This window comes from Ambystoma mexicanum, chromosome 6p (genome assembly GCF_040938575.1).
Source record: "Ambystoma mexicanum isolate Mex_15411 chromosome 6p, UKY_AmexF1_1, whole genome shotgun sequence".
NCBI lineage: Eukaryota > Metazoa > Chordata > Amphibia > Caudata > Ambystomatidae > Ambystoma > Ambystoma mexicanum.
In genome coordinates, this window is record NC_090935.1 from 29,349,742 (window position 1) to 29,376,486 (window position 26,745).

A 26,745-nucleotide genomic window follows, 5' to 3' on the forward strand; every position below is an offset into this window, starting at 1 on the left:
TTCAACTTTCACAGAGAGGCTATTGAGGACAATTCTAAATTCAACTTTCACAGACAGGCTCTTGGGGACACTTCTAAATTCAACTTTCACAGAGGATATTGGGTGCACTTCTAAATTCAACTTTCACAGAGATGCTCTTGGGGACACTTCTAGATTCAACTTTCACAGAGAGGCTATTGGGGACAACTTTCATAGATAGGCTATTTGGGCACACTTCTAAATGCAACTTTCACAGACAGGCTATTGGGGACACTTCTAACATCAACTTTTCAGAGAGAATATTGTGGGCGCACTTCTAAATTCAACTTTCACAGAGAGGCTATTGGGGACACTTCTAGATTCCGGTTTCACAGAGAGGCTATTGGGGACATTCTAAATTCAACTTTCACAGATAGGCTCTTGGGGACACTTCTAAATTCAACTTTCACAGAGAGGTTATTGGGCGCATTCCTAAATTCAATTTTCACGAAGAAGCTATTGGGCACACTTCTAAATTCAACTTTTACAGAGAGGATATTGGGTACACTTTTAAATTCAACATTCACATAGAAGCTATTGGGCACATTTCTAAATTCAACTTTCACAGAGAGGTTATAGGGCACACTTCAAGATTCGACTTTCACATAGAAGCTATTGGGCACCTTTTAAATTCAACTTTCACAGAGAGGATATTGGGCACACTTTTAAATTCAACATTCACATAGAAGCTATTGGGCACATTTCTAAATTCAACTTTCACAGAGAGGTTATAGGGCACACTTCAAGATTCGCTTTCACATAGAAGCTATTGGGCACCTTCTAAATTCAACTTTCACAGAGAGGATATTGGGTACACTTTTAAATTCAACATTCACATAGAAGCTATTGGGCACATTTCTAAATTCAACTTTCACAAGAGGTTATAGGGCACACTTCAAGATTCGACTTTCACATAGAAGCTATTGGGCACCTTCTAAATTCAACTTTTCACAGAGAGGATATTGGGCACACTTCTAAATTCAACTTTTCACAGAGGCTATTGGGCGCATTTCTAAATTCAACTTTCACAGAGAGGCTATTGGGTCACTTCTAAATTCAACTTTCACAGAGAGGCTCCTGGGGACACTTCTAAATTCAACTTTCACTGAGGATATTGGGCGCACTTCTAAATTCAACTTTCACAGAGGATATTGGGTGCACTTCTAAATTCAACATTCACACAGAGGCTATTGGGGACACTTCTAGATTAAGCTTTCACAGAGAGGCTATTGGGGACAACTTTCACAGAGAAGCTATTTGGGCACACTTCTAAATGCAACTTTCACAGAGAGGCTATTTGGGCACACTTTTAAATGCAACGTTCACAGAGGGGCTATTGGGGACACTTCTAAATTCAGCTTTCACAGAGAGGGTCTTGGGGACACTTCTAAAATCAACTTTAACAGAGAGGCTATTGGGGACACTTCTATATGGACACTTTTAAATTCAACTTTCTCAGAGAGGCTATTGGGCAAATTTCTAAATTCAACTTTCACAGAGAGGCTATTTGGGCACACTTCTAAATTCAACTTTCACAGAGAGGTTATTTGGGCACACTTCTAAATTCAACTTTCACAGAGAGGCTATTGGGGACACTTCTAAATTCAGCTTTCACAGAGACGCTATTGGGGACACTTCTAAATTCAACTTTTCACAGAGGATATTGGGTGCACTTCTAAATTCACCTTTCACAGAGATGCTAATGGGGACACTTCTAAATTCAAATTTCACAGAGAGGCTCTTGGGGACACTTCTAAATTCAACTTTCACAGAAAGGATATTGGGTGCACTTCTAAATTCAACTTTCACAGAGAGGCTCTTGGGGACACTTCTAGATTCAACTGTCACAGAGAGGCTATTGGGACAACTTTCACAGAGAGGCTATTTGGGCACACTTCTAAATGCAACTTTCACAGAGAGGCTATTGGGGACACTTCTAAATTAAACTTTTCACAGAGAATATTGGGCGCACTTCTAAATTCAACTTTTCACAGAGAGGCTATTGGGGACACTTCTAAATTCAACTTTCACAGAGAGGCTCTTGTGAACAGTTCTAAATTCAACTTTTCACAGATGATATTGGGCGCACTTCTAAATTCAGCTTTCACAGAGAGGCTCTTGGGGACACTTCTAAATTCAACTTTCACAGAGAGGATATTGGGTGCGCTTCTAAATTCAACTTTCACAGAGAGGCTCTTGGGGACACTTCTAGATTCAACTTTCACAGAGAGGCTATTGGGACAACTTTCACAGAGAGGCTATTTGGGCACACTTCTAAATGTAACTTTCACAACGAGGCTAGTGGGGACACTTCTAAATTAAACCTTTCACAGAGGATATTGGGCGCACTTCTAAATTCAACTTTCACAGAGAGGCTCTTGGGGACACTTCTAGATTCAACTTTCACAGAGAGGCTATTGGGACAACTTTTCACAGAGAGGCTATTGGGGACACTTCTAAATTCAACTTTCACAGAGAGGCTATTGGGGACACTTCTAGATTCAGCTTTCACAGAGGATATTGGGCGCACTTTTAAATTCAAATTTCACAGAGGATATTGGGCGCACTTCTAAATTCAACTTTCACAGAGAGGCTATTGGGGACACTTCTAGATTCAGCTTTCACAGAGAGGCTATTGGGGACACTTCTAAATTCAAATCTTCACAAAGGATATTGGGCGCACTTCTAAATTCAGCTTTCACAGAGGATATTGGGCGCACTTCTAAATTCAAATTTCACAGAGGATATTGGGCGCACTTACAAATTCAACTTTCACAGAGAGGCTATTGGGGACACTTCTAAATTCAACTTTCACAGAGGATATTGGGCGCACTTCTAAATTCAAATTTCACAGAGTATATTGGGTGCACTTCTAAATTCAACTTTCACAGAGAGGCTATTGGGGACACTTCTAGATTTAGCTTTCACAGAGAGGCTATTGGGGACACTTCTGAATTCAAATTTTCACAAAGGATATTGGGCGCACTTTTAAATTCAACTTTCACAGAGAGGCTTCTGGGGACACTTCTAAATTCAACTTTCACGGAGGATATTGGGCGCACTTCTAAATTCAACTTTCACAGAGGATATTGGGTGCACTTCTAAATTCAACATTCACACAGAGGCTATTGGGGACACTTCTAGATTAAGCTTTCACAGAGAGGCTATTGGGGACAACTTTCACAGAGAAGCTATTTGGGCACACTTCTAAATGCAACTTTCACAGAGAGGCTATTTGGGCACTCTTCTAAATGCAACGTTCACAGAGGGGCTATTAGGGACACTTCTAAATTCAGCTTTCACAGAGAGGGTCTTGGGGACACTTCTAAAATCAACTTTAACAGAGAGGCTATTGGGGACACTTCTATATGGACACTTTTAAATTCAACTTTCTCAGAGAGGCTATTGGGCAAATTTCTAAATTCAACTTTCACAGAGAGGCTCTTGGGGACACTTCTAAATTCAACTTTCACAGAGAGGCTATTGGGGACACTTCTGAATTAACCTTTTCACAGAGGATATTGGGCGCACTTCTAAATTCAACTTTTCACAGAGAGGCTATTGGGGACACTTCTAAATTCAACTTTTAGAGAGAGGCTCTTGGGAACACTTCTAAATGCAACTTTTCACAGAGGATATTGGGCGCACTTCTAAATTTAGCTTTCACAGAGAGGCTCTTAGGGACACTTCTAAATTCAACTTTCACAGAGGATATTGGGCACACTTCTGAATTCAAATTTCACAGAGGATATTGGGCGCACTTCTAAATTCAACTTTCACAGAGAGGCTATTGGGGACACTTCTAGATTCAGCTTTCACAGAGAGGCTATTGGGGACACTTCTAAATTCAAATTTTCACAGAGGATATTGGGCGCACTTTTAAATTCAACTTTCACAGAGAGGCTATTGGGGACACTTCTAAATTCAACTTTCACAGAGAGGCTCCTGGGGACACTTCTAAATTCAACTTTCACCGAGGATATTGGGCGCACTTCTAAATTCAACTTTCACAGAGGATATTGGGCGCACTTCTAAATTCAACTTTCACAGAGAGGCTATTGGGGACACTTCTACATTCAGCTTTCACAGAGAGGCTATTGAGGACAAATTTCACAGCGAGGCTATTTGGGGACACTTCTAAATTCAACTTTCACAGAGAGGGTCTTGGGAAGACTTCTAAATTCAACTTTTCACAGAGGATATTGGGCGCACTTCTAAATTCAGCTTTCACAGAGAGGCTCTTGGGGACACTTCTAAATTCAACTTTCACAGAGGATGTTGGGCACACTTCTAAATTCAAATTTCACAGAGGATATTGGGCGCACTTCTAAATTCAACTTTCACAGAGAGGGTCTTGGGAAGACTTCTAAATTCAACTTTCACAGAGAGGCTATTGGGGACACTTCTAAATTCAACTTTCACAGAGAGGCTCCTGGGGACACTTCTAAATTCAACTTTTACCGAGGATATTGGGCGCACTTCTAAATTCAACTTTCACAGAGGATATTGGGCGCACTTCTAAATTCAACTTTCACAGAGAGGCTATTGGGGACATTTCTAGATTCAGCTTTCACAGAGAGGCTATTGGGGACAACTTTCATAGAGAGGCTATTTGGGCACACTTCTAAATGCAACTTTCACAGAGAGGCTATTTGGGCACACTTCTAAATGCAACGTTCACAGAGAGGCTATTGGGGACACTTCTAAATTCAGCTTTCACAAAGAGGCTATTGGGGACACTTCTAAAATCAACTTTTCACAGAGGGTATTGGGCGCACTTCTAAATTCAACTTTCACAGAGAGGCTCTTGGGGACACTTCTCAATTCAACTTTCACAGAGAGGCTCTTGGGGACACTTCTAAAATCAACTTTAACAGAGAGGCTATAGGGAACACTTCTATATGGACACTTTTAAATTCAACTTTCTCAGAGAGGCTATTGGGCAAATTTCTAAATTCAACTTTCACAGAGAGGCTCTTGGGGACACTTCTAAATTCAACTTTCACAGAGAGGCTATTTGGGCACACTTCTAAATTCAACTTTCACAGAGAGGCTATTGGGGACACTTCTAAGTTCAACTTTCACACAGAGGCTATTGGGCACACTTCTTAATTCAACTTTCACAGAGAGGCTATTGCGCACACGTCTAAATTCAACTTTCACAGAGAGGCTATTGGGCAAATTTCTAAATTCAACTTTCACAGAGAGGCTCTTGGGGACACTTCTAAGTTCAACTTTCAGAGAGATGCTCTTGGGGACACTTCTAAATTCAACTTTCACAGAGGATATTGGGCGCACTTCTAAATTCAACTTTCACAGAGAGGATCTTGGGGACACTTCTAAATTCAACTTTCACATAGGATATTGGGGACACTTCTAAATTCAACTTTCACAGAGGATATTGGGCGCACTTCTAAATTCAACTTTCACAGAAAGGCTATTGGGGACACTTCTAAATTCAACTTTCACAGAGAGGCTTTTGGGGACACTTCTAAATTCAACTTTCACAGAGAGGCTCTTGGGGACACTTCTAAATTCAACTTTCACAGAGGCTATTGGGCACACTTCTAAGTTCAACTTTCACAGAGAGGCTATTTGGGCACACTTCTAAATTCAACTTTCATAGAGAGGCTATTTGGGCACACTTCTAAGTTCAACTTTCACAGAGAGGCTATTGGGCACACTTCTTAATTCAACTTTCACAGAGAGGCTATTGCGCACACTTCTAAATTCAACTTTCACAGAGAGGCTCTTGGGGACACTTCTAAATTCAACTTTCACAGAGGATATTGGGCGCACTTCTAAATTCAACTTTCACAGAGGATATTGGGCACACTTCTAAGTTCAACTTTCACAGAGGATATTGGGCGCACTTCTAAATTCAAATTTCACAGAGGATATTGGGCGCACTTCTAAATTCAACTTTCACAGAGAGGGTCTTGGGAAGACTTCTAAATTCAACTTTCACAGTGAGGCTATTGGGGACATTTCTAGATTCAGCTTTCACAGAGAGGCTATTGGGGACAACTTTCATAAAGAGGCTATTTGGGCACACTTCTAAATGCAACTTTCACAGAGAGGCTATTTGGGCACACTTCTAAATGCAACGTTCACAGAGAGGCTATTGGGGACACTTCTAAATTCAGCTTTCACAAAGAGGCTATTGGTGACACTTCTAAAATCAACTTTTCACAGACGGTATTGGGCGCACTTCTAAATTCAACTTTCACAGAGAGGCTCTTGGGGACACTTCTCAATTCAACTTTCACAGAGAGGCTCTTGGGGACACTTCTAAAATCAACTTTAACAGAGAGGCTATTGGGAACACTTCTATATGGACACTTTTAAATTCAACTTTCTCAGAGAGGCTATTGGGCAAATTTCTAAATTCAACTTTCACAGAGAGGCTCTTGGGGACACTTCTAAATTCAACTTTCACAGAGAGGCTATTTGGGCACACTTCTAAATTCAACTTTCACAGAGAGGCTATTGGGGACACTTCTAAGTTCAACTTTCACAGAGAGGCTATTGGGCACACTTCTTAATTCAACTTTCACAGAGAGGCTATTGCGCACACGTCTAAATTCAACTTTCACAGAGAGGCTATTGGGCAAATTTCTAAATTCAACTTTTACAGAGAGGCTCTTGGGGACACTTCTACGTTCAACTTTCAGAGAGATGCTCTTGGGGACACTTCTAAATTCAACTTTCACAGAGGATATTGGGCGCACTTCTAAATTCAACTTTCACAGAGAGGCTCTTGGGGACACTTCTAAATTCAACTTTCACATAGGATATTGGGGACACTTCTAAATTCAACTTTCGCAGAGGATATTGGGCGCACTTCTAAATTCAACTTTCACAGAAAGGCTATTGGGGACACTTCTAAATTCAACTTTCACAGAGAGGCTTTTGGGGACACTTCTAAATTCAACTTTCACAGAGAGGCTCTTGTGGACACTTCTAAGTTCAACTTTCACAGAGAGGCTATTTGGGCACACTTCTAAATTCAACTTTCATAGAGAGGCTATTTGGGCACACTTCTAAGTTCAACTTTCACAGAGAGGCTATTGGGCACACTTCTTAATTCAACTTTCACAGAGAGGCTATTGCGCACACTTCTAAATTCAACTTTCACAGAGAGGCTATTGAGGACAATTCTAAATTCAACTTTCACAGACAGGCTCTTGGGGACACTTCTAAATTCAACTTTCACAGAGGATATTGGGTGCACTTCTAAATTCAACTTTCACAGAGGGGCTCTTGGGGACACTTCTAGATTCAACTTTCACAGAGAGGCTATTGGGGACAACTTTCATAGAGAGGCTATTTGGGCACACTTCTAAATGCCACATTCACAGAGAGGCTATTGGGGACACTTCTAACATCAACTTTTCACAGAGGATATTGGGTGCACTTCTAAATTCAACTTTCACAGAGAGGCTATTGGGGACACTTCTAGATTCCGGTTTCACAGAGAGGCTATTGGGGACACTTCTAAATTCAAATTTTCACAGAGGATATTGGGCGCACTTTTAAATTCAACTTTCACAGAGAGGCTATTGGGGACACATCTAAATTCAACTTTCACAGATAGGCTCTTGGGGACACTTCTAAATTCAACTTTCACAGAGAGGCTATTGGGCGCATTCCTAAATTCAATTTTCACGAAGAAGCTATTGGGCACACTTCTAAATTCAACTTTTACAGAGAGGATATTGGGTACACTTTTAAATTCAACATTCACATAGAAGCTATTGGGCACATTTCTAAATTCAACTTTCACAGAGAGGTTATAGGGCACACTTCAAGATTCGACTTTCACATAGAAGCTTTTGGGCACCTTCTAAATTCAACTTTCACAGAGAGGATATTGGGCACACTTCTAAATTCAACTTTCACAGAGAGGCTATTGGGCGCATTCCTCAATTCAATTTTCACGAAGAAGCTATTGGGCACACTTCTAAATTCAACTTTTACAGAGAGGATATTGGGTACACTTTTAAATTCAACATTCACATAGAAGCTATCGGGCACATTTCTAAATTCAACTTTCACAGAGAGGTTATAGGGCACACTTCAAGATTCGACTTTCACATAGAAGCTATTGGGCACCTTCTAAATTCAACTTTCACAGAGAGGATATTGGGTACACTTTTAAATTCAACATTCACATAGAAGCTATTGGGCACATTTCTAAATTCAACTTTCACAAGAGGTTATAGGGCACACTTCAAGATTCGACTTTCACATAGAAGCTATTGGGCACCTTCTAAATTCAATTTTTCACAGAGAGGATATTGGGCACACTTCTAAATTCAACTTTTCACAGAGGCTATTGGGCGCACTTCTAAATTCAACTTTCACAGAGAGGCTATTGGGGACACTTCTAAATTCAACTTTCACAGAGAGGCTCCTGGGGACACTTCTAAATTCAACTTTCACTGAGGATATTGGGCGCACTTCTAAATTCAACTTTCACAGAGGATATTGGGTGCACTTCTAAATTCAACATTCACACAGAGGCTATTGGGGACACTTCTAGATTAAGCTTTCACAGAGAGGCTATTGGGGACAACTTTCACAGAGAAGCTATTTGGGCATACTTCTAAATGCAACTTTCACAGAGAGGCTATTTGGGCACACTTCTAAATGCAACGTTCACAGAGGGGCTATTGGGGACACTTCTAAATTCAGCTTTCACAGAGAGGGTCTTGGGGACACTTCTAAAATCAACTTTAACAGAGAGGCTATTGGGGACACTTCTATATGGACACTTTTAAATTCAACTTTCTCAGAGAGGCTATTGGGCAAATTTCTAAATTCAACTTTCACAGAGAGGCTATTTGGGCACACTTCTAAATTCAACTTTCACAGAGAGGTTATTTGGGCACACTTCTAAATTCAACTTTCACAGAGAGGCTATTGGGGACACTTCTAAATTCAGCTTTCACAGAGACGCTATTGGGGACACTTCTAAATTCAACTTTTCACAGAGGATATTGGGTGCACTTCTAAATTCACCTTTCACAGAGATGCTAATGGGGAAAATTCTAAATTCAAATTTCACAGAGAGGCTCTTGGGGACACTTCTAAATTCAACTTTCACAGAGAGGATATTGGGTGCACTTCTAAATTCAACTTTCACAGAGAGGCTCTTGGGGACACTTCTAGATTCAACTGTCACTGAGAGGCTATTGGGACAACTTTCACAGAGAGGCTATTTGGGCACACTTCTAAATGCAAGTTTCACAGAGAGGCTATTGGGGACACTTCTAAATTAAACTTTTCACAGAGGATATTGGGCACACTTCTAAATTCAACTTTTCACAGAGAGGCTATTGGGGACACTTCTAAATTCAACTTTCACAGAGAGGCTCTTGTGAACAGTTCTAAATTCAACTTTTCACAGATGATATTGGGCGCACTTCTAAATTCAGCTTTCACAGAGAGGCTCTTGGGAATACTTCTAAATTCAACTTTCACAGAGAGGATATTGGGTGCACTTCTAAATTCAACTTTCACAGAGAGGCTCTTGGGGACACTTCTAGATTCAACTTTCACAGAGAGGCTATTGGGACAACTTTCACAGAGAGGCTATTTGGGCACACTTCTAAATGTAAATTTCACAACGAGGCTAGTGGGGACACTTCTAAATTAAACCTTTCACAGAGGATATTGGGCGCACTTCTAAATTCAACTTTCACAGAGAGGCTCTTGGGGACACTTCTAGATTCAACTTTCACAGAGAGGCTATTGGGACAACTTTTCACAGAGAGGCTATTGGGGACACTTCTAAATTCAACTTTCACAGAGAGGCTATTGGGGAAACTTCTAGATTCAGCTTTCACAGAGGATATTGGGCGCACTTTTAAATTCAAATTTCACAGAGGATATTGGGTGCACTTCTAAATTCAACTTTCACAGAGAGGCTATTGGGGACACTTCTAGATTCAGCTTTCACAGAGAGGCTATTGGGGACACTTCTAAATTCAAATCTTCACAAAGGATATTGGGCGCACTTCTAAATTCAGCTTTCACAGAGGATATTGGGCGCACTTCTAAATTCAAATTTCACAGAGAGGCTCTTGGGGACACTTCTAGATTCAACTTTCACAGAGAGGCTATTGGGACAACTTTTCACAGAGAGGCTATTGGGGACACTTCTAAATTCAACTTTCACAGAGAGGCTATTGGGGAAACTTCTAGATTCAGCTTTCACAGAGGATATTGGGCGCACTTTTAAATTCAAATTTCACAGAGGATATTGGGTGCACTTCTAAATTCAACTTTCACAGAGAGGCTATTGGGGACACTTCTAGATTCAGCTTTCACAGAGAGGCTATTGGGGACACTTCTAAATTCAAATCTTCACAAAGGATATTGGGCGCACTTCTAAATTCAGCTTTCACAGAGGATATTGGGCGCACTTCTAAATTCAAATTTCACAGAGGATATTGGGCGCACTAACAAATTCATCTTTCACAGAGAGGCTATTGGGGACACTTCTAAATTCAACTTTCACAGAGGATATTGGGCGCACTTCTAAATTCAAATTTCAACGAGTATATTGGGTGCACTTCTAAATTCAACTTTCACAGAGAGGCTATTGGGGACACTTCTAGATTTAGCTTTCACAGAGAGCCTATTGGGGACACTTCTGAATTCAAATTTTCACAAAGGATATTGGGCGCACTTTTAAATTCAACTTTCACAGAGAGGCTATTGGGGACACTTCTAAATTCAACTTTCACAGAGAGGCTCCTGGGGACACTTCTAAATTCAACTTTCACCGAGGATATTGGGCGCACTTCTAAATTCAACTTTCACAGAGGATATTGGGTGCACTTCTAAATTCAACATTCACACAGAGGCTATTGGGGACACTTCTAGATTAAGCTTTCACAGAGAGGCTATTTGGGCACACTTCTAAATGCAACGTTCACAGAGGGGCTATTGGGGACACTTCTAAATTCAGCTTTCACAGAGAGGGTCTTGGGGACACTTCTAAAATCAACTTTAACAGAGAGGCTATTGGGGACACTTCTATATGGACACTTTTAAATTCAACTTTCTCAGAGAGGCTATTGGGCAAATTTCTAAATTCAACTTTCACAGAGAGGCTCTTGGGGACACTTCTAAATTCAACTTTCACAGAGAGGCTATTGAGGACACTTCTAAATTAACCTTTTCACAGAGGATATTGGGCGCACTTCTAAATTCAACTTTTCACAGTGAGGCTATTGGGGACACTTCTAAATTCAACTTTTAGAGAGAGGCTCTTGGGAACACTTCTAAATTCAACTTTTCACAGAGGATATTGGGCGCACTTCTAAATTCAGCTTTCACAGAGAGGCTCTTAGGGACACTTCTAAATTCAACTTTCACAGAGGATATTGGGCACACTTCTGAATTCAAATTTCACAGAGGATATTGGGCGCACTTCTAAATTCAACTTTCACAGAGAGGCTATTGGGGACACTTCTAAATTCAACTTTCACAGAGAGGCTCCTGGGGACACTTCTAAATTCAACTTTCACCGAGGATATTGGGCGCACTTCTAAATTCAACTTTCACAGAGGATATTGGGCGCACTTCTAAATTCAACTTTCACAGAGAGGCTATTGGGGACACTTCTACATTCAGCTTTCACAGAGAGGCTATTGAGGACAAATTTCACAGAGAGGCTATTTGGGGACACTTCTAAATTCAACTTTCACAGAGAGGGTCTTGGGAAGACTTCTAAATTCAACTTTTCACAGAGGATATTGGGCGCACTTCTAAATTCAGCTTTCACAGAGAGGCTCTTGTGGACACTTCTAAATTCAACTTTCACAGAGGATATTGGGCGCACTTCTAAATTCAAATTTCACAGAGGATATTGGGCGCACTTCTAAATTCAACTTTCACAGAGAGGGTCTTGGGAAGACTTCTAAATTCAACTTTCACAGAGAGGCTATTGGGGACACTTCTAAATTCAACTTTCACAGAGAGGCTCCTGGGGACACTTCTAAATTCAACTTTCACCGAGGATATTGGGCGCACTTCTAAATTCAACTTTCACAGAGGATATTGGGCGCACTTCTAAATTCAACTTTCACAGAGAGGCTATTGGGGACATTTCTAGATTCAGCTTTCACAGAGAGGCTATTGGGGACAACTTTCATAGAGAGGCTATTTGGGCACACTTCTAAATGCAACTTTCACAGAGAGGCTATTTGGGCACACTTCTAAATGCAACGTTCACAGAGAGGCTATTGGGGACACTTCTAAATTCAGCTTTCACAAAGAGGCTATTGGGGACACTTCTAAAATCAACTTTTCACAGAGGGTATTGGGCGCACTTCTAAATTCAACTTTCACAGAGAGGCTCTTGGGGACACTTCTCAATTCAACTTTCACAGAGAGGCTCTTGGGGACACTTCTAAAATCAACTTTAACAGAGAGGCTATAGGGAACACTTCTATATGGACACTTTTAAATTCAACTTTCTCAGAGAGGCTATTGGGCAAATTTCTAAATTCAACTTTCACAGAGAGGCTCTTGGGGACACTTCTAAATTCAACTTTCACAGAGAGGCTATCTGGGCACACTTCTTAATTCAACTTTCACAGAGAGTCTATTGGGGACACTTCTAAGTTCAACTTTCACAGAGAGGCTATTGGGCACACTTCTTAATTCAACTTTCACAGAGAGGCTATTGCGCACACGTCTAAATTCAACTTTCACAGAGAGGCTATTGGGCACATTTTTAAATTCAACTTTCACAGAGAGGCTCTTGGGGACACTTCTAAGTTCAACTTTCAGAGAGATGCTCTTGGGGACACTTCTAAATTCAACTTTCACAGAGGATATTGGGCGCACTTCTAAATTCAACTTTCACAGAGAGGATCTTGGGGACACTTCTAGATTCAGCTTTCACAGAGGATATTGGGCGCACTTTTAAATTCAAATTTCACAGAGGATATTGGGCGCACTTCTAAATTCAACTTTCACAGAGAGGCTATTGGGGACACTTCTAGATTCAGCTTTCACAGAGAGGCTATTGGGGACACTTCTAAATTCAAATCTTCACAAAGGATATTGGGCGCACTTCTAAATTCAGCTTTCACAGAGGATATTGGGCGCACTTCTAAATTCAAATTTCACAGAGGATATTGGGCGCACTTACAAATTCAACTTTCACAGAGAGGCTATTGGGGACACTTCTAAATTCAACTTTCACAGAGGATATTGGGCGCACTTCTAAATTCAAATTTCACAGAGTATATTGGGTGCACTTCTAAATTCAACTTTCACAGAGAGGCTATTGGGGACACTTCTAGATTTAGCTTTCACAGAGAGCCTATTGGGGACACTTCTGAATTCAAATTTTCACAAAGGATATTGGGCGCACTTTTAAATTCAACTTTCACAGAGAGGCTATTGGGGACACTTCTAAATTCAACTTTCACAGAGGATATTGGGCGCACTTCTAAATTCAACTTTCAAAGAGGATATTGGGTGCACTTCTAAATTCAACATTCACACAGAGGCTATTGGGGACACTTCTAGATTAAGCTTTCACAGAGAGGCTATTGGGGACAACTTTCACAGAGAAGCTATTTGGGCACACTTCTAAATGCAACTTTCACAGAGAGGCTATTTGGGCACACTTCTAAATGCAACGTTCACAGAGGGGCTATTGGGGACACTTCTAAATTCAGCTTTCACAGAGAGGGTCTTGGGGACACTTCTAAAATCAACTTTAACAGAGAGGCTATTGGGGACACTTCTATATGGACACTTTTAAATTCAACTTTCTCAGAGAGGCTATTGGGCACATTTTTAAATTCAACTTTCACAGAGAGGCTATTGGGGACACTTCTAAATTAACCTTTTCACAGAGGATATTGGGCGCACTTCTAAATTCAACTTTTCACAGAGAGGCTATTGGGGACACTTCTAAATTCAACTTTTAGAGAGAGGCTCTTGGGAACATTCTAAATTCAACTTTTCACAGAGGATATTGGGCGCACTTCTAAATTCAGCTTTCACAGAGAGGCTCTTAGGGACACTTCTAAATTCAACTTTCACAGAGGATATTGGGCACACTTCTGAATTCAAATTTCACAGAGGATATTGGGCGCACTTCTAAATTCAACTTTCACAGAGAGGCTATTGGGGACACTTCTAGATTCAGCTTTCACAGAGAGGCTATTGGGGACACTTCTAAATTCAAATTTTCACAGAGGATATTGGGCGCACTTTTAAATTCAACTTTCACAGAGAGGCTATTGGGGACACTTCTAAATTCAACTTTCACAGAGAGGCTCCTGGGGACACTTCTAAATTCAACTTTCACAGAGGATATTGGGCGCACTTCTAAATTCAACTTTCACAGAGGATATTGGGCGCACTTCTAAATTCAACTTTCACAGAGAGGCTATTGGGGACACTTCTACATTCAGCTTTCACAGAGAGGCTATTGAGGACAAATTTCACAGAGAGGCTATTTGGGGACACTTCTAAATTCAACTTTCACAGAGAGGGTCTTGGGAAGACTTCTAAATTCAACTTTTCACAGAGGATATTGGGCGCACTTCTAAATTCAGCTTTCACAGAGAGGCTCTTGGGGACACTTCTAAATTCAACTTTCACAGAGGATATTGGGCGCACTTCTATATTCAAATTTCACAGAGGATATTGGGCGCACTTCTAAATTCAACTTTCACAGAGAGGGTCTTGGGAAGACTTCTAAATTCAACTTTCACAGAGAGGCTATTGGGGACACTTCTAAATTCAACTTTCACAGAGAGGCTCCTGGGGACACTTCTAGATTCAACTTTCACCGAGGATATTGGGCGCACTTCTAAATTCAACTTTCACAGAGGATATTGGGCGCACTTCTAAATTCAACTTTCACAGAGAGGCTATTGGGGACATTTCTAGATTCAGCTTTCACAGAGAAGCTATTGGGGACAACTTTCATAGAGAGGCTATTTGGGCACACTTCTAAATGCAACTTTCACAGAGAGGCTATTTGGGCACACTTCTAAATGCAACGTTCACAGAGAGGCTATTGGGGACACTTCTAAATTCAGCTTTCACAAAGAGGCTATTGGTGACACTTCTAAAATCAACTTTTCACAGAGGGTATTGGGCGCACTTCTAAATTCAACTTTCACAGAGAGGATCTTGGGGACACTTCTCAATTCAACTTTCACAGAGGATATTGGGCGCACTTCTAAATTCAACTTTCACAGAGAGGATCTTGGGGACACTTCTAAATTCAACTTTCACATAGGATATTGGGGACACTTCTAAATTCAACTTTCACAGAGGATATTGGGCGTACTTCTAAATTCAACTTTCACAGAAAGGCTATTGGGGACACTTCTAAATTCAACTTTCACAGAGAGGCTCTTGGGGACACTTCTAAATTCAACTTTCACAGAGGCTATTGGGCACACTTCTAAGTTCAACTTTCACAGAGAGGCTATTTGGGCACACTTCTAAATTCAACTTTCATAGAGAGGCTATTTGGGCACACTTCTAAGTTCAACTTTCACAGAGAGGCTATTGGGCGCACTTCTAAATTCAACTTTCACAGAGGATATTGGGTGCACTTCTAAATTCAACATTCACACAGAGGCTATTGGGGACACTTCTAGATTAAGCTTTCACAGAGAGGCTATTGGGGACTACTTTCACAGAGAAGCTATTTGGGCACACTTCTAAATGCAACTTTCACAGAGAGGCTATTTGGGCACACTTCTAAATGCAACGTTCACAGAGGGGCTATTGGGGACACTTCTAAATTCAGCTTTCACAGAGAGGGTCTTGGGGACACTTCTAAAATCAACTTTAACAGAGAGGCTATTGGGGACACTTCTATATGGACACTTTTAAATTCAACTTTCTCAGAGAGGCTATTGGGCAAATTTTTAAATTCAACTTTCACAGAGAGGCTATTGGGGACACTTCTAAATTAACCTTTTCACAGAGGATATTGGGCGCACTTCTAAATTCAACTTTTCACAGAGAGGCTATTGGGGACACTTCTAAATTCAACTTTTAGAGAGAGGCTCTTGGGAACATTCTAAATTCAACTTTTCACAGAGGATATTGGGCGCACTTCTAAATTCAGCTTTCACAGAGAGGCTCTTAGGGACACTTCTAAATTCAACTTTCACAGAGGATATTGGGCACACTTCTGAATTCAAATTTCACAGAGGATATTGGGCGCACTTCTAAATTCAACTTTCACAGAGAGGCTATTGGGGACACTTCTAGATTCAGCTTTCACAGAGAGGCTATTGGGGACACTTCTAAATTCAAATTTTCACAGAGGATATTGGGCGCACTTTTAAATTCAACTTTCACAGAGAGGCTATTGGGGACACTTCTAAATTCAACTTTCACAGAGAGGCTCCTGGGGACACTTCTAAATTCAACTTTCACAGAGGATATTGGGCGCACTTCTAAATTCAACTTTCACAGAGGATATTGGGCGCACTTCTAAATTCAACTTTCACAGAGAGGCTATTGGGGACACTTCTACATTCAGCTTTCACAGAGAGGCTATTGAGGACAAATTTCACAGAGAGGCTATTTGGGGACACTTCTAAATTCAACTTTCACAGAGAGGGTCTTGGGAAGACTTCTAAATTCAACTTTTCACAGAGGATATTGGGCGCACTTCTAAATTCAGCTTTCACAGAGAGGCTCTTGGGGACACTTCTAAATTCAACTTTCACAGAGGATATTGGGCGCACTTCTATATTCAAATTTCACAGAGGATATTGGGCGCACTTCTAAATTCAACTTTCACAGAGAGGGTCTTGGGAAGACTTCTAAATTCAACTTTCACAGAGAGGCTATTGGGGACACTTCTAAATTCAACTTTCACAGAGAGGCTCCTGGGGACACTTCTAGATTCAACTTTCACCGAGGATATTGGGCGCACTTCTAAATTCAACTTTCACAGAGGATATTGGGCGCACTTCTAAATTCAACTTTCACAGAGAGGCTATTGGGGACATTTCTAGATTCAGCTTTCACAGAGAAGCTATTGGGGACAACTTTCATAGAGAGGCTATTTGGGCACACTTCTAAATGCAACTTTCACAGAGAGGCTATTTGGGCACACTTCTAAATGCAACGTTCACAGAGAGGCTATTGGGGACACTTCTAAATTCAGCTTTCACAAAGAGGCTATTGGTGACACTTCTAAAATCAACTTTTCACAGAGGGTATTGGGCGCACTTCTAAATTCAACTTTCACAGAGAGGCTCTTGGGGACACTTCTCAATTCAACTTTCACAGAGGATATTGGGCGCACTTCTAAATTCAACTTTCACAGAGAGGATCTTGGGGACACTTCTAAATTCAACTTTCACATAGGATATTGGGGACACTTCTAAATTCAACTTTCACAGAGGACATTGGGCGCACTTCTAAATTCAACTTTCACAGAAAGGCTATTGGGGACACTTCTAAATTCAACTTTCACAGAGAGGCTCTTGGGGACACTTCTAAATTCAACTTTCACAGAGGCTATTGGGCACACTTCTAAGTTCAACTTTCACAGAGAGGCTATTTGGGCACACTTCTAAATTCAACTTTCATAGAGAGGCTATTTGGGCACACTTCTAAGTTCAACTTTCACAGAGAGGCTATTGGGCACACTTCTTAATTCAACTTTCACAGAGAGGCTATTGCGCACACTTCTAAATTCAACTTTCACAGAGAGGCTCTTGGGGACACTTCTAAATTCAACTTTCACAGAGGATATTGGGCGCACTTCTAAATTCAACTTTCACAGAGGCTATTGGGCACACTTCTAAGTTCAACTTTCACAGAGGATATTGGGCGCACTTCTAAATTCAAATTTCACAGAGGATATTGGGCGCACTTCTAAATTCAACTTTCACAGAGAGGGTCTTGGGAAGACTTCTAAATTCAACTTTCACAGAGAGGCTATTGGGGACACTTCTAAATTCAACTTTCACCGAGGATATTGGGCGCACTTCTAAATTCAACTTTCACAGAGGATATTGGGCGCACTTCTAAATTCAACTTTCACAGAGAGGCTATTGGGGACATTTCTAGATTCAGCTTTCACAGAGAGGCTATTGGGGACAACTTTCATAAAGAGGCTATTTGGGCACACTTCTAAATGCAACTTTCACAGAGAGGATATTTGGGCACACTTCTAAATGCAACGTTCACAGAGAGGCTATTGGGGACACTTCTAAATTCAGCTTTCACAAAGAGGCTATTGGGGACACTTCTAAAATCAACTTTTCACAGAGGGTATTGGGCGCACTTCTAAATTCAACTTTCACAGAGAGGCTATTGGGAACACTTCTATATGGACACTTTTAAATTCAACTTTCTCAGAGAGGCTATTGGGCAAATTTCTAAATTCAACTTTCACAGAAAGGCTCTTGGGGACACTTCTAAATTCAACTTTCACAGAGAGGTTATTTGGCCACACTTCTAAATTCAACTTTCACAGAGAGGCTATTGGGGACACTTCTAAGTTCAACTTTCAGAGAGAGGCTATTGGGCACACTTCTTAATTCAACTTTCACAGAGAGGCTATTGCGCACACGTTTAAATTCAACTTTCACAGAGAGGCTATTGGGCAAATTTCTAAATTCAACTTTCACAGAGAGGCTCTTGGGGACACTTCTATGTTCAACTTTCAGAGAGATGCTCTTGGGGACACTTCTAAATTCAACTTTCACAGAGGATATTGGGCGCACTTCTAAATTCAACTTTCACAGAGAGGCTCTTGGGGACACTTCTAAATTCAGCTTTCACATAGGATATTGGGACACTTCTAAATTCAACTTTCACAGAGGATATTGGGCGCACTTCTAAATTCAACTTTCACAGAAAGGCTATTGGGGACACTTCTAAATTCAACTTTCACAGAGAGGCTTTTGGGGACACTTCTAAATTCAACTTTCACAGAGAGGCTCTTGGGGACACTTCTAAGTTCAACTTTCACAGAGAGGCTATTTGGGCACACTTCTAAATTCAACTTTCATAGAAAGGCTATTTGGGCACACTTCTAAGTTCAACTTTCACAGAGAGGCTATTGGGCACACTTCTTAATTCAACTTTCACAGAGAGGCTATTGCGCACACTTCTAAATTCAACTTTCACAGAGAGGCTCTTGGGGACAATTCTAAATTCAACTTTCACAGACAGGCTCTTGGGGACACTTCTAAATTCAACTTTCACAGAGGATATTGGGTGCACTTCTAAATTCAACTTTCACAGAGAGGCTCTTGGGGACACTTCTAAATTCAACTTTCACAGAAAGGATATTGGGTGCACTTCTAAATTCAACTTTCACAGAGAGGCTCTTGGGGACACTTCTAGATTCAACTGTCACAGAGAGGCTATTTGGGCACACTTCTAAATGCAACTTTCACAGAGAGGCTATTGGGGACACTTCTAAATTAAACTTTTCACAGAGGATATTGGGCGCACTTCTAAATTCAACTTTTCACAGAGAGGCTATTGGGGACACTTCTAAATTCAACTTTCACAGAGAGGCTCTTGTGAACAGTTCTAAATTCAACTTTTCACAGATGATATTGGGCGCACTTCTAAATTCAGCTTTCACAGAGAGGCTCTTGGGGACACTTCTAAATTCAACTTTCACAGAGAGGATATTGGGTGCACTTCTAAATTCAACTTTCACAGAGAGGCTCTTGGGGACACTTCTAGATTCAACTTTCACAGAGAGGCTATTGGGACAACTTTCACAGAGAGGCTATTTGGGCACACTTCTAAATGTAACTTTCACAACGAGGCTAGTGGGGACACTTCTAAATTAAACCTTTCACAGAGGATATTGGGCGCACTTCTAAATTCAACTTTCACAGAGAGGCTCTTGGGGACACTTCTAGATTCAACTTTCACAGAGAGGCTATTGGGACAACTATTCACAGAGAGGCTATTGGGGACACTTCTAAATTCAACTTTCACAGAGAGGCTATTGGGGACACTTCTAGATTCAGCTTTCACAGAGGATATTGGGCGCACTTTTAAATTCAAATTTCACAGAGGATATTGGGCGCACTTCTAAATTCAACTTTCACAGAGAGGCTATTGGGGACACTTCTAGATTCAGCTTTCACAGAGAGGCTATTGGGGACACTTCTAAATTCAAATCTTCACAAAGGATATTGGGCGCACTTCTAAATTCAGCTTTCACAGAGGATATTGGGCGCACTTCTAAATTCAAATTTCACAGAGGATATTGGGCGCACTTACAAATTCAACTTTCACAGAGAGGCTGTTGGGGACACTTCTAAATTCAACTTTCACAGAGGATATTGGGCGCACTTCTAAATTCATATTTCACAGAGTATATTGGGTGCACTTCTAAATTCAACTTTCACAGAGAGGCTATTGGGGACACCTCTAGATTTAGCTTTCACAGAGAGGCTATTGGGGACACTTCTGAATTCAAATTTTCACAAAGGATATTGGGCGCACTTTTAAATTCAACTTTCACAGAGAGGCTTCTGGGGACACTTCTAAATTCAACTTTCACGGAGGATATTGGGCGCACTTCTAAATTCAACTTTCACAGAGGATATTGGGTGCACTTCTAAATTCAACATTCACACAGAGGCTATTGGGGACACTTCTAGATTAAGCTTTCACAGAGAGGCTATTGGGGACAACTTTCACAGAGAAGCTATTTGGGCACACTTCTAAATTCAACATTCACACAGAGGCTATTGGGGACACTTCTAGATTAAGCTTTCACAGAGAGGCTATTGGGGACAACTTTCACAGAGAAGCTATTTGGGCACACTTCTAAATGCAACATTCACAGAGGGGCTATTAGGGACACTTCTAAATTCAGCTTTCACAGAGAGGTTCTTGGGGACACTTCTAAAATCAACTTTAACAGAGAGGCTATTGGGGACACTTCTATATGGACACTTTTAAATTCAACTTTCTCAGAGAGGCTATTGGGCAAATTTCTAAATTCAACTTTCACAGAGAGGCTCTTGGGGACACTTCTAAATTCAACTTTCACAGAGAGGCTATTGGGGACACTTCTAAATTAACCTTTTCACAGAGGATATTGGGCGCACTTCTAAATTCAACTTTTCACAGAGAGGCTATTGGGGACACTTCTAAATTCAACTTTTAGAGAGAGGCTCTTGGGAACACTTCTAAATTCAACTTTTCACAGAGGATATTGGGCGCACTTCTAAATTCAGCTTTCACAGAGAGGCTCTTAGGGACACTTCTAAATTCAACTTTCACAGAGGATATTGGGCACACTTCTGAATTCAAATTTCACAGAGGATATTGGGCGCACTTCTAAATTCAACTTTCACAGAGAGGCTATTGGGGACCCTTCTAGATTCAGCTTTCACAGAGAGGCTATTGGGGACACTTCTAAATTCAAATTTTCACAGAGGATATTGGGCGCACTTTTAAATTCAACTTTCACAGAGAGGCTATTGGGGACACTTCTAAATTCAACTTTCACAGAGAGGCTCCTGGGGACACTTCTAAATTCAACTTTCACCGAGGATATTGGGCGCACTTCTAAATTCAACTTTCACAGAGGATATTGGGCGCACTTCTAAATTCAACTTTCACAGAGAGGCTATTGGGGACACTTCTACATTCAGCTTTCACAGAGAGGCTATTGAGGACAAATTTCACAGAGAGGCTATTTGGGGACACTTCTAAATTCAACTTTCACAGAGAGGGTCTTGGGAAGACTTCTAAATTCAACTTTTCACAGAGGATATTGGGCGCACTTCTAAATTCAGCTTTCACAGAGAGGCTCTTGGGGACACTTCTAAATTCAACTTTCACAGAGGATATTGGGCGCACTTCTATATTCAAATTTCACAGAGGATATTGGGCGCACTTCTAAATTCAACTTTCACAGAGAGGGTCTTGGGAAGACTTCTAAATTCAACTTTCACAGAGAGGCTATTGGGGACACTTCTAAATTCAACTTTCACAGAGAGGCTCCTGGGGACACTTCTAAATTCAACTTTCACCGAGGATATTGGGCGCACTTCTAAATTCAACTTTCACAGAGGATATTGGGCGCACTTCTAAATTCAACTTTCACAGAGAGGCTATTGGGGACATTTCTAGATTCAGCTTTCACAGAGAGGCTATTGGGGACAACTTTCATAGAGAGGCTATTTGGGCACACTTCTAAATGCAACTTTCACAGAGAGGCTATTTGGGCACACTTCTAAATGCAACGTTCACAGAGAGGCTATTGGGGACACTTCTAAATTCAGCTTTCACAAAGAGGCTATTGGGGACACTTCTAAAATCAACTTTTCACAGAGGGTATTGGGCGCACTTCTAAATTCAACTTTCACAGAGAGGCTCTTGGGGACACTTCTCAATTCAACTTTCACAGAGAGGCTCTTGGGGACACTTCTAAAATCAACTTTAACAGAGAGGCTATAGGGAACACTTCTATATGGACACTTTTAAATTCAACTTTCTCAGAGAGGCTATTGGGCAAATTTCTAAATTCAACTTTCACAGAGAGGCTCTTGGGGACACTTCTAAATTCAACTTTCACAGAGAGGCTATTTGGGCACACTTCTAAATTCAACTTTCACAGAGAGGCTATTGGGGACACTTCTAAGTTCAACTTTCACAGAGAGGCTATTGGGCACACTTCTTAATTCAACTTTCACAGAGAGGCTATTGCGCACACGTCTAAATTCAACTTTCACAGAGAGGCTATTGGGCAAATTTCTAAATTCAACTTTCACAGAGAGGCTCTTGGGGACACTTCTAAGTTCAACTTTCAGAGAGATGCTCTTGGGGACACTTCTAAATTCAACTTTCACAGAGGATATTGGGCGCACTTCTAAATTCAACTTTCACAGAGAGGATCTTGGGGACACTTCTAAATTCAACTTTCACATAGGATATTGGGGACACTTCTAAATTCAACTTTCACAGAGGATATTGGGCGCACTTCTAAATTCAACTTTCACAGAAAGGCTATTGGGGACACTTCTAAATTCAACTTTCACAGAGAGGCTTTTGGGGACACTTCTAAATTCAACTTTCACAGAGAGGCTCTTGGGGACACTTCTAAATTCAAATCTTCACAAAGGATATTGGGCGCACTTCTAAATTCAGCTTTCACAGAGGATATTGGGCGCACTTCTAAATTCAAATTTCACAGAGGATATTGGGCGCACTTACAAATTCAACTTTCACAGAGAGGCTATTGGGGACACTTCTAAATTCAACTTTCACAGAGGATATTGGGCGCACTTCTAAATTCAAATTTCACAGAGTATATTGGGTGCACTTCTAAATTCAACTTTCACAGAGAGGCTATTGGGGACACTTCTAGATTTAGCTTTCACAGAGAGGCTATTGGGGACACTTCTGAATTCAAATTTTCACAAAGGATATTGGGCGCACTTTTAAATTCAACTTTCACAGAGAGGCTTCTGGGGACACTTCTAAATTCAACTTTCACGGAGGATATTGGGCGCACTTCTAAATTCAACTTTCACAGAGGATATTGGGTGCACTTCTAAATTCAACATTCACACAGAGGCTATTGGGGACACTTCTAGATTAAGCTTTCACAGAGAGGCTATTGGGGACAACTTTCACAGAGAAGCTATTTGGGCACACCTCTAAATTCAACATTCACACAGAGGCTATTGGGGACACTTCTAGATTAAGCTTTCACAGAGAGGCTATTGGGGACAACTTTCACAGAGAAGCTATTTGGGCACACTTCTAAATGCAACATTCACAGAGGGGCTATTAGGGACACTTCTAAATTCAGCTTTCACAGAGAGGGTCTTGGGGACACTTCTAAAATCAACTTTAACAGAGAGGCTATTGGGGACACTTCTATATGGACACTTTTAAATTCAACTTTCTCAGAGAGGCTATTGGGCAAATTTCTAAATTCAACTTTCACAGAGAGGCTCTTGGGGACACTTCTAAATTCAACTTTCACAGAGAGGCTATTGGGGACACTTCTAAATTAACCTTTTCACAGAGGATATTGGGCGCACTTCTAAATTCAACTTTTCACAGAGAGGCTATTGGGGACACTTCTAAATTCAACTTTTAGAGAGAGGCTCTTGGGAACACTTCTAAATTCAACTTTTCACAGAGGATATTGGGCGCACTTCTAAATTCAGCTTTCACAGAGAGGCTCTTAGGGACACTTCTAAATTCAACTTTCACAGAGGATATTGGGCACACTTCTGAATTCAAATTTCACAGAGGATATTGGGCGCACTTCTAAATTCAACTTTCACAGAGAGGCTATTGGGGACACTTCTAGATTCAGCTTTCACAGAGAGGCTATTGGGGACACTTCTAAATTCAAATTTTCACAGAGGATATTGGGCGCACTTTTAAATTCAACTTTCACAGAGAGGCTATTGGGGACACTTCTAAATTCAACTTTCACAGAGAGGCTCCTGGGGACACTTCTAAATTCAACTTTCACCGAGGATATTGGGCGCACTTCTAAATTCAACTTTCACAGAGGATATTGGGCGCACTTCTAAATTCAACTTTCACAGAGAGGCTATTGGGGACACTTCTACATTCAGCTTTCACAGAGAGGCTATTGAGGACAAATTTCACAGAGAGGCTATTTGGGGACACTTCTAAATTCAACTTTCACAGAGAGGGTCTTGGGAAGACTTCTAAATTCAACTTTTCACAGAGGATATTGGGCGCACTTCTAAATTCAGCTTTCACAGAGAGGCTCTTGGGGACACTTCTAAATTCAACTTTCACAGAGGATATTGGGCGCACTTCTATATTCAAATTTCACAGAGGATATTGGGCGCACTTCTAAATTCAACTTTCACAGAGAGGGTCTTGGGAAGACTTCTAAATTCAACTTTCACAGAGAGGCTATTGGGGACACTTCTAAATTCAACTTTCACAGAGAGGCTCCTGGGGACACTTCTAAATTCAACTTTCACCGAGGATATTGGGCGCACTTCTAAATTCAACTTTCACAGAGGATATTGGGCGCACTTCTAAATTCAACTTTCACAGAGAGGCTATTGGGGACATTTCTGGATTCAGCTTTCACAGAGAGGCTATTGGGGACAACTTTCATAGAGAGGCTATTTGGGCACACTTCTAAATGCAACTTTCACAGAGAGGCTATTTGGGCACACTTCTAAATGCAACGTTCACAGAGAGGCTATTGGGGACACTTCTAAATTCAGCTTTCACAAAGAGGCTATTGGGGACACTTCTAAAATCAACTTTTCACAGAGGGTATTGGGCGAACTTCTAAATTCAACTTTCACAGAGAGGCTCTTGGGGACACTTCTCAATTCAACTTTCACAGAGAGGCTCTTGGGGACACTTCTAAAATCAACTTTAACAGAGAGGCTATAGGGAACACTTCTATATGGACACTTTTAAATTCAACTTTCTCAGAGAGGCTATTGGGCATATTTCTAAATTCAACTTTCACAGAGAGGCTCTTGGGGACACTTCTAAATTCAACTTTCACAGAGAGGCTATTGGGCACACTTCTTAATTCAACTTTCACAGAGAGGCTATTGCGCACACGTCTAAATTCAACTTTCACAGAGAGGCTATTGGGCAAATTTCTAAATTCAACTTTCACAGAGAGGCTCTTGGGGACCCTTCTAAGTTCAACTTTCAGAGAGATGCTCTTGGGGACACTTCTAAATTCAACTTTCACAGAGGATATTGGGCGCACTTCTAAATTCAACTTTCACAGAGAGGATCTTGGGGACACTTCTAAATTCAACTTTCACATAGGATATTGGGGACACTTCTAAATTCAACTTTCACAGAGGATATTGGGCGCACTTCTAAATTCAACTTTCACAGAAAGGCTATTGGGGACACTTCTAAATTCAACTTTCACAGAGAGGCTTTTGGGGACACTTCTAAATTCAACTTTCACAGAGAGGCTCTTGGGGACACTTCTAAATTCAACTTTCACAGAGGCTATTGGGCACACTTCTAAGTTCAACTTTCACAGAGAGGCTATTTGGGCACACTTCTAAATTCAACTTTCATAGAGAGGCTATTTGGGCACACTTCTAACTTCAACTTTCACAGAGAGGCTATTGGGCACACTTCTTAATTCAACTTTCACAGAGAGGCTATTGCGCACACTTCTAAATTCAACTTTCACAGAGAGGCTCTTGGGGACACTTCTAAATTCAACCTTCACAGAGGATATTGGGCGCACTTCTAAATTCAACTTTCACAGAGGCTATTGGGCACACTTCTAAGTTCAACTTTCACAGAGGATATTGGGCGCACTTCTAAATTCAAATTTCACAGAGGATATTGGGCGCACTTCTAAATTCAACTTTCACAGAGAGGGTCTTGGGAAGACTTCTAAATTCAACTTCCACAGAGAGGCTATTGGGGACACTTCTAAATTCAACTTTCACAGAGAGGCTCCTGGGGACATTTCTAAATTCAACTTTCACCGAGGATATTGGGCGCACTTCTAAATTCAACTTTCACAGAGGATATTGGGCGCACTTCTAAATTCAACTTTCACAGAGAGGCTATTGGGGACATTTCTAGATTCAGCTTTCACAGAGAGGCTATTGGGGACAACTTTCATAAAGAGGCTATTTGGGCACACTTCTAAATGCAACTTTCACAGAGAGGCTATTTGGGCACACTTCTAAATGCAACGTTCACAGAGAGGCT